Consider the following 10,774-nt stretch of genomic DNA (forward strand, 5'->3'; position numbering starts at 1 on the left):
GTAATTGTGGTAGTTTAATAGATAGTTGACATAAGATAAAAAGTAGAAGACTGGCTTGGCCTCTAATAGGAGATAGTTAAAACAGTAAACTGCTACAGGTTCTAGGAGTAATGTGAATAGGCATTAATTAGTTTAACTAAATTATTAAACCCAAAATATAACTGATGACAGATTCTCTTCCTAAAAACTGAGGCCCTGTGGATGACTTTTGTCGGATAAGGGGATAGCCTTCTAATATCCAAAATTTTCTTTCATTGGTGGATGAAGAGACTATCAAGCTTAGTGGTGGAGAAGAGAAGGCCAACTTGAATGTAAAGCAAAATCATGCAGATCAATATCACCAATGATAAATTAGATAGAGATATCTTAGAAGATAGATAACCAAATCCTCTCTTATATAAATACCACAACAACAATCTCCAAGCAAAACCCAAAAGCCAAAACTCATCTCCAACATTGTGACCCCCAAATGGCTGCCTCTGCAGTGGCTTTGTCCTCTCCTTCGTTCGTTGGCCAAGCCGTGAAGCTTGCATGCTCTGCTTTGGACCTCCTCGGCTAAGTTCGAATTAGCATGCGAAAAACCGTGGCCTAACCGAAGCCAGTTGCCTTTGGTAGCCCATGGTATGGGGCCAGACAGCGTCAAGTGTTGGGCCCATTCTCTAGGCAGGCGCATCCTACGTCACTTGCGAATCTCCCATTGACCATGGGCGGGATACTGCGGGCCAGTTGGCCAACACCGAGGCCTTCACCAAGAACCGCGAGCTTGAGGTCATCCACGCTAGGTGGGCCATGCTTGGCGCGCTCGGGTGCGTCTTCCCTGAGCTCTTATCCTTCAACGGGGTCAAGTTCGGCGAGGCAGTTTGGTTCAAGGCTGGTGCACAAATGTTCAGTGAGGGCGGGTTGGACTACTTGCGGAACTTGAGCCTGATCCACGCGCAAAGCATATTGGCCATATGGGCCATTCGGGTGATCCTTATGGGTGCGGTGGAAGGATACAAGGTCGCTGGGGGCCCACTTGGAGAGGTGACCGACCCACTCTACCCCAGCCGGAGCTTCGACCCGTTGGGCCTCGTGGACGATCCTAAGGCCTTCGCGGAGTTGAAGGTAAAGGAGATCAAGAATGGGAGGTTAGCCATGTTCTCCATGTTTGGGTTCTTTGTCCAGGTCACCGTGACTGGTAAAGGCCCATTGGAGAACCTGGCTGATCACATTGCCGACCCCGTCAACGACAATGCCTGGGTTTATGCCACAAACTTTGTGCCTAGAAAGTGGAAGTGTGCGATAGATTAATCCGGTGAAAAATGCCTGAGATTGGTGTGATCAAATTACATCGGTTTTTTAACTTTTTTCACAGTTGATTGAACTTGAGATATTTCTTGAAAATCTTAGTAAATAGGGGCCAAAATCTTTAATTCCCCTTGCAATTATTTCACTCTTGAACCTCGAGAGTGGAACCGGATTTATCGATAATTTTTTATATAATTTTTAAGAAAGTGATGATTCCCATATAAATGTTACCATTTAAGGGATTATGAGCACTAGACATGTTCATCAAATGAGTATGAAATAATGAAAGACGAGGAGATTAGAGAAACAGGCACCAATGACAGAAGAATGCATAAGCAACTCTGGGCAGAAAACTTTACTTCCAACAGAAACGGATCCAGATTTATCGATAGTTTTCATGGAAGTATCGATTCCTGCAAAAATGGTAAATCTCAAAGATTGCAAGTGCCAGACATCTTCATCAATATGAGCGTGATTAACTATTGCATGGAAGGACTGTACCATGTCCGCTTGTCACTCGACTTCATTCCTTCACTCTCCTTTGGAACGACATAAGTTCTGCTAACAAGTGTCGGATTATATCTTCCTTGTCAGTGTTGAGAAAGATATAAGTTTCTTATCTCTCCTCAGGGATGATCATTTGAGCGAATATATCTTCTCAGTTCCTTTCTATGGGACTAATTTCCCTCCTGAGCTAGGAAATAGGTCTCTTCTTTATTGTTGAAAAAGTAACTTCAGAACATCAATTGATTTCTGTGGATGATCTAATAGTTCACAGAGTCAGGTGTACATTTTAGGTGGGCTTTGCCTAACAACAGCCTGAGCTTGCTTAGATCAATCTACATGACGATAGTTTTTCATGAAATAAGGCCTTGTTTGGTAATACTTTCACGAATAACTGATTCTATTCTTTTGTTTCACAGAACAAAAAAAGAACATAAATCCATTTGTTAAAATTTTCATTCTTGGGAACAAAAATCCACTTTTTCATTCTCGGGAATAGATTTGGAAAAGAATTAAAAAATAGAAAAAGTTTCTTTTTTATTCTCAAGAATAATTTTTAGAATAAAGTCTAACTTTTCTTCTTTTTCTATTCTATTTCTTTTTCTTCTTTTCCTTCTTTCTTTTGGTTGGTCGGTGACCTCACTGGAGCGTCGTTGGCCCCCTTCACTAGGTGAGGCCGAGCTTGCTAGGCCATCGCTAAGTTGATGTCCCCTACCCAAGGCAAGGTCGGCCTAGCAATGGCTCTATGAGGCCGAGCCTCGCTAATGGTTGGGTAAGCTCGGCCTCATTAGATTTAGGCAAGGTCGACCTCGCCTAGCCACCAGCGAGGTTTAACCTCACCTATATTTGCAAGGTTGAGGCTCACGGTGGTCAAGTGAGGCTTCAGCGAGCTTGCTCGACCTCGCAAAGCAAGTCGTCGACCATTGCCATGGGCGACGATTGGCCACAAAGAAGGAGGAAGAAGAAGAGAAAAGGAAAAAGAAAAAAAAGAAAAAGAAAAAAGATAATAAAAATAATAAAAGTATTACAAAATTAAAAGAAACAAAAAGATTTAAGAGTCTTACTAAACACATTCTTACTCCGGGAATAAAAATTTTGGGCAGTTACCAAACGTTTCTTAAAAACTCATAAATTATTCTTAGGAGCAGAATAAACAAAAATTATTTATGAGCAAAAATTGTTCCCGGTAATAGAATGATTACCTAAGTGTGCTGGTTTTTCTCATTTAAGATTTGAGTTCGTGCTTATACACTTGTATAATCTTCAAGACTCATCTAAGAATACAAACGTGTATGTCTCATCTAATCATCTAGTGTACGTGAAATAGAAGTATTGTAGTTACAATGCTAATTAATTGATTGATCTAAGAGTTCCAAACATACATGGAGGGAGGGAGAGAGATCATGACAACAGGTTTTATATGTTCTTTTAGTCTTGATCCTTCAAATGGATAAATTTCCAAAAAGTTAGAAACCTAACAAGCGGCCACGCCCCACACTAGGGCAGGGAGTCATAAGGCGACAGAGAAAACAATTAATATCCTGGAGATGAAGAAGCACAATTCAATTATGAAATCCAAAACAATACTTTTGGCCATGCCAAATTGGTCATTGTCAATTCAGTTCAACCTATCCAAATTGAGTGACGAAACCCTTCACTGAAGGCCTATGTAGTATTGACATGAACACGCAACATGCGATATGACACAACATGACACGATACGCCGGCGTGTCATTTCTCAAAAAAGAAAGAATTCCAATACGTTCTAACATGTTATATATTAAATATATTTTTATATATACATGCGCAAATAAATAAAATAATAATAAAAAGAGCTTATAATTAATTTACACTAAAAACATTAATATACTATATGTTAATATCATTTATTGTTTTGATTTGACAAACTTAATTACATTCCATTACAATAATTCATAAAAATTGGAGAAAAAAGAAATAAGCAATCCATATTCCACTAGCCTCACTACTACCTATATTATCCATGCTGAAAATCACACTACAAATAAGGAATTTAGCCTTTATAGGCAAATGGACTCATGCCATAAAAGGTACAAATTCATCTTATGCTTAAGTGAAAACCGAAAGTTATTTTTCGTTAAAAGTTGTAGTCGTATCTAAATTCCATAAATTATGGGAAATTATATAAAATATATACATCTAACTTATATATTATGAAAATTTAAGATATTACCGAGCAACAAAAATTAAAATGCATCCATTTGAAATAAGAAAAAATAAAAAGTAAGAAACTATTCAGACAAACAAGATAAACTCTAAAAGCGAAAGAGGAATAAAACCCGAATTATTCCCCTGAAAACAAGAAGGAGAAGAAGAAGAAAATAACAGGGCGCAACATTTTTCCGAGGTTTATTCTCTCTCATCGATTCTTCCTACTACTTCATCTTCTTAACCCAGAAACTGCCCCCGCCCGCCCCAACCCACACTCACCCGCGGGGACAGTAATGCCGGTCTCTTTGTACACCCAGCCGGGACTCCACCGACCCTCTCAAGTCATTCGAGTGCTCGCTTTTCCCTGCCGAAGACTTGCCTTGGCTGAATTTCTCAATCTTGTTCTTTTAGTCGATTTTTTTAAGCTGCGGGAAATTGATGTGAACATCAGTTGCGATACTTGCAACTGCACCACGAAGCTCCATCGAGGCTAAAGTTTCAATCCTCAAGTTCAGTTGAACAGGTTTTGTCCTAGATTATCACATTTATTATTTGCGGATGATGTTATCTTTTTTATGGATGGTACTATCATAGAATGTCAAAACCTGGCATTGCTATTGAAATAGTACTGCTATGCTTCGGGACAAGCTATAAACTTAAACAAATCGGGGGTGTATTTTAGTGCTAATTGTCCCTCTACATTAAAAAGAAATATGGCCACAGAATTAAGGGTTCCGGTATTTGAAAAAACAGGGAAGTATTTAGGTATTCCCACAGATTGGGGACAATAAAAAAAAGAACTTTTTGCATGGATATTAGCTAGGGTCAATTCAAAGCTTGAAGGGTGGAAAGAGAAATTACTTACCAAGGCAGGCAAGGAGGTGCTGATTAAAAGCGTTGTTCAGTCCATACCTATGCATGCTATGTCCATCTTTAAGCTTCCAATATCTATCTGCAGATCCATTGAACAACGAATTGCATCATTCTGGTGGAAAAAAGATGATAAGAAGAGGGGAATTCATTGGAAAAAGTGGGAGGTAATGAAAACTCGTAAAGATGAAGGAGGAATGGGTTTCAAAGATTTGATTACCTTTAATTATGCCATGCTAGGCAAGCAAGTTTGGAGGCTATCAAATGCTCCCTCTGCATTGTGTAGTAGAGTGCTGAAAGGACTCTATTTTCCCACTGGGGACCTCTGGACAGCGAGTACTGGACAACGTCCCTCATGGGGATGGCGGAGTTTGATTGTTGGAAGAGATACAATTAAAGAAAACATCAAATGGTCAGTTGGGGATGGTAAATCTATTCGTATTCGACAAGATAAATGGTTGATGCAAGAGGTACGGGGTGGACAAAGCAATACAACAGAACCCCTGATGGTTTCTGAACTCATACAGGAAAATTCCAGAGAGTGGAATGTTCAAAAGATTCAACAGCTATACAACGAAGATATTGTCAATGAGATCCTGGCTATTCCACTGAACCCACTATCGCATCCAGATTATCTAGTTTGGACAGGCAACAATACTGGGAAATATACTGTTAAAAGCGGCTACAACAGAGCAATTGTAGTCAATTCATAGCAAAATATAAATAAGGCCTCCTGCTCATTTCGACCGCCATGTACCTTATGGACAAGAATATGGAGCCTTGAAGTGTTACCGAAAATCAAGACTTTCCTCTGGGCGTTATGTCAAAATGCCATCCCCACAAGGGAAAATCTACACAGAAGAAAAATCATCACAGATCCACTTTGTCCAATTTGTTGTACGAAGGTAGAATCAACCGAACATCTCTTCTTTTTGTGTAAATGGACCAAACGCATATGGGTAGATTCAACTTGCAGGGGTTTAAGTCCAACAAATGAGATTACCCGAGCAGATAAGTGGATAATGGAAGCTTTTCGCACAACTAAGGACATACCTGACTGGGAATATACAGGATTGATCCTTTGGTACATCTGGAAGGCAAGGAACGGCTGGATCTTCCGAGCAAAAGCACCGAATTCGGCTGATACTCTGAGATGTGCGCAAGAACAGCACTCGATTGGTACTCAAGGACAGAAGAGAAAGAATCGACCAAACCCTAATCGAGACTTACCTCTAAGATGGAAACCCCCGGATAGATCAGAACTGAAGTTGAATGTGGATGCATCTTGGATTCAATGCGAGTTTATTTGCTCGGTGGCTGGAGTTGTGAGGGATTCGTCGGGGCTGATGGTCGAGGGTTTCGCGAGCACTTCTAGGGCTTCTTCTTTGCAGGAGGCGGAACTCCACGCCCTCTTCCACGGTCTGTTTTATATCCAAGACTTCCAAAGGTGGCACGTGAGGGACTTTAGAAGTCAACAGCTTCGTTGGATTTGTGAATCTGATTGTAGTCCAGCAATTGACCAAGTATTGGGCCGGGCCGATTCTCAATGGAATTTAAAAGAAGCGGTCAGAAAATGCAAACAAGAGCTGGGCCAGTGTGTGAATGTCCAAGTGAAATGTTGTACACGCGAAGAAAACCGGGCTGCGGACTGGATTGCACGTTGTCACCGAGCGAACAAGCTCCCTTTCAACTGGTGGATTAACCCGCCATTGCCTCTTTGGAACATATTATGTTCGGACATTAGTCCGCTTTTATCTTGTAATTCTCCTTTTAAGTAAGAATACCACGTCACTTCTTTTTTACCAAAAAAAAAAAAGTTCATTTCTCACTCTTATGCCATTCGCTTGTTCATAAAAATAGGCGGCGGAGAGGGGTGGCCCTCGTCGGCCTAGATCTGAGTGACCTCACCAGCCCTTGCCTCATCGGTGATGGCCTTGCTCGGGTCAGCGAGGGCCATGCTCCTCCACCACCTAGGGCTGGCGACCTCGCCGGGCCCCTCCGATGGTGGCAACGGCATCCAACCACGATTCCTATTTTTTTTTATTCATATATTTACATTTTGACCCCTCAAAGTATTGAAATTTTTTAAAATTGATCATGTTGCATGTCGGACTTTCGGACTCACATGTCAATAAGAGTTGACCACATGTCAGACACGTGTCGGAATGTCGGACATGATAAAAAAACTTCAGAAAAGTGTCGGTGCTTTTTAGCTAGGGGCAAGGCAAACTGGGAAAATCAGGACGAGGACTAGAAGGTTCAGCTTTCGGTGGCTAGGCGAAGTTTATGTTTTAGTTGAGACATATCAGCCATGTGCACCAAAGGGAAAAAGAAAGAGCCATAGCACGAAAAAGCAAAAGTCAGCAAAACGAATGAGTTAAAATTTCGGGTTCAAAAATGACAACATGGGATAGACAAGGTTAATAAATACCATTGCAAAGGAACGGATAATTGTCTCAAAAATCCTAAATTTATTGTATGGCAACCAATTTTTTCCTAAGTCTTTCAATTATGTTGATTAGTTATAAATCTTTTGATGATTTGTCAATTTAATCTTGAACCTTTTTAATTATGTCAATTTAGTCCTAAACTTTTTTAAAATTTGCTAATTCAGCATTAAACTTATTATTTGGATCATTGGCCGGAAAGACTACATTGGCAAATCGTCAAATGGTTTATGACTAAATTGGCAAATCACTAAAATGTACAGGATTAAATTGTCATCATTGACCAGTTGAAGACTAAATTGGCAAATTGTCAAAAAGTTTAAAACTAAGTCTTGGTAGTTTGTTTATAAAACAAATGAAGAGGTGACTTGTCTCACATCGAAAAGATGTGAGTGCACACATGGACGAGATTTGACATTAACTAACGATCATTATTTTTATTTATTGAAAAAATTCGGATTTATTTCTATAAAAATTAACTATAAAGTCTTGTTGAAGTTCACGAAAATTTATAGTTATTTTTTATCTATTTAATTCCGAATTTTTTAATGTCTTTTCAACGTAACTTTTGAGACATATTTGTTTATTTTTACAATCTTTCCTGAAAGGTTGCCTTTGTTCTTTTTTGCAACCTTTTGAAGAGTTGCCTCTATTTGAAAGACAAAAATAAGTACGTTTGTTTTGAGATCAAACACACATCTTCTTTCATTTTTTCGTTTTCTTTCGAAAGAAACTACAACCATTTTTCCAATTATTTACTATGAGAGATCTTGGAGAAATACTAAAATTGCTATCTAGTATTCTCATTTGAGACTTTGTTGTATCCTAGAGGAAACTTGCCAGTGACCATTAGCAACTTTGTGGGGCAAATAAATCTTTAAAACTGTTGGGAAAATATGGCTTCGAATTGAGTAGAACAATGAAGTCGGATCGAGTAATCAAGTCGAACTTTGAGGTATGAGACTTTCATTTTAAAATGAAAGATTTGAGTGAAACATATACTATTTTAAGTATTATATATAATGGGGGTTATTCTTTGAGCTAAAGTGATTACATGGAGAAGATGTTGTATAGATTTAAACATCTTGTTTTCAAATATATATGAGTACTCCATTTGATTATTGGTGGAGAGTTTTTAATGTGAGTGCTATAAGGTCTTTAATGTATTATACTAGACCTGATATGACTTTTTGTATATGCAAGTTGAGTAAATTACTAGTAATCCATTATAGAACACTGGAGGGTTATCTTATTTTTCTATAATAATCCGGCTATATTAGAAGGATATGTCGATGCTACTTGGATTACAAGTGTGAGAGATAAACAGTCTGCTTTTGGACAAAGCTTCACATTAGGGGAATGTGTTGTTTCTTAGATGAACAAGAAACAAATGTGTAGAACTCATTCAACAATAGGATATGAATTCGATGCTTTAGTGGCAACTGGGAAAGAGACCAAATGGATTATGAATTTGTTGTTGGATATCAAATTATATCCTAATCCTACGCTTTCTATTTCTATCAATTGTGATAGTCAGGCTACTTTGGCAAGAGCTTATAGTAGCATTTATAATAATGAGTCTACACATACTAGTCTAAAAGATGAGTATATGTGAGACAATTGATTAAATATGATACCATAACAATTGTCTACGTGAGGTCAAGTAATAATCTTACTAATCTTTTGATGAAGGCTTTATCGAGACATATGGTAATAATGACCTCATAAGAAATGGGGTTAAAACCTTTTAATTGAAATCACCAATAATGGTAACCCGATATTTTTCTAGAATATCACTAGTTACAAGGTTTAATGGGTAAGAACGAGTTATTGAATGTGATTGTTTGATACTGACGTAACCCTGATATGAGAAGTCAGTATTGTTGTTACGTTTTGTAGGTTGGATTGAATTCTTAATGAAGTATAGTACAAACTTGTAATGTGTATAATAACAGAAACACATGATAGATACTTCACCTATATGAGCTTAGAAGTGGTGCCACTTCTTACGAAAGTTAGGGTTGCTTTTTAGAGAGCTCATGAAACAAGATCAAGCACAATGATATAATAGTGTTGAGTAATATAGAACTTCTCGCTGAAACGAGAGATTAATGTATGTGCTGTATGTTCGGTTTTATCATATAAAAGTACAAGTTTAAAGCCGAACTACTTGTCACCTTGATAGAGCTTTGAGATACTTGCACTAAGTAAAGGTTCAACTCGAAAGAGACCTTTATGTATGTATATTAATCTCACGGAAATTTTGGTTGTATATTTCTAACATTTTATTTCTTGTTTTTGTTTTATAAACAAACTACCAACACTAAGTTGGCATAATTGAAAATTTTAATATCGAATTGTCTATCTTATAATAAGTTTAGGACTTTTTAGATAATTTTCTTGGAAATGAACTAATGTCACGGACTCAATGTAAGCCCGAATTTGTATATGTGTGATTTGAGCCTCCATCCTCCACCCAAGGATCACCCTTGGGTTTCTGAGCTTTACCCAGCCAAACATTTTTATCCTTGGAGAAAATTCCATTCTAATTAGTGAAATTCGTTTGAATTGCAACTTTTTGAAATATGAACCGATTTTCCAAGAGGAGATGAACGTGGTCAACTGTTCCAAAGAACCCGAGGGACCGCACATTTGATCGCTCCCGTAGAACTTTCGTTGGAGTCGGTGTGACGTACATCTAATCACTTATTTAAGAAAGATTTTTTTATCAATGTGCGTTAATATCATGAGCTGTGACCAGTGTGCACTTTGGAGCACGTCTTAAAAATCATTTATCGGCTGCTTATTTGGGACATGATTGATCACCGACGCAAAAACATTTTTCGTTCAACTTGCACTTGAGCCGCATGTTTGCACGCCTATTTTAAAACCTTCGCCATAGTGAGCATGCACTTGAAAGGCGCGTCTGAACACTCATTTTAAAAACCGTTTAGTTGGGACACGTATTTGATGCCTGATTGTGACATCTTTCGCATGATTCATGTGTACTTAGAACGTGCGTTTCATCATCTTTTACCCTGCTCAAATTATATATTGCTTGTTTATTACCATCTCCGTTCTTCTGCAATAAGAATCAATATCTCGACATAAGCCAAGAGGCAGATCTTGTGCCACTAGATATCTACGCATGATCATCCACTTGCCAATGTCAATTTATATAGTAAGATAGCCGTATCTGTCATATTTCATAAGTGTACTTAGAATGTTAATGACATTTTAATAAATTTACCTGCATCAAATATAGTTTTTGTTGACGTGGTTGGACTTGTAATTTTACAGTGAAGGGTTGGTGTCTCTGGCCTTTTGCTGGAAGCATCGGGGTTGAAATTAAAAAAAAAAAAAAGAATCCCAGAAAAAGAAGAGACGGTCACACCCAAGCAAATTCCGAATTTCAAGCTTAAATTCGAAAAAATGGAAAACATGGCAAACGGAAGGAAATTTGGACAATTAGGCGT

The 10,774-nt window shown here is 38.3% G+C and overlaps 1 pseudogene; it reads left to right on the top strand.

The window, feature by feature from the left end:
- The first annotated feature begins 469 nt into the window (after window positions 1–469).
- On the top strand, window positions 470–1,290 carry LOC104446746 (annotated as a pseudogene).
- Window positions 1,291–10,774: the final 9,484 nt, after the last annotated feature.

Source organism: Eucalyptus grandis, chromosome 5 (assembly GCF_016545825.1).
Source record: "Eucalyptus grandis isolate ANBG69807.140 chromosome 5, ASM1654582v1, whole genome shotgun sequence".
In the NCBI taxonomy this organism is placed as follows: domain Eukaryota; kingdom Viridiplantae; phylum Streptophyta; class Magnoliopsida; order Myrtales; family Myrtaceae; genus Eucalyptus; species Eucalyptus grandis.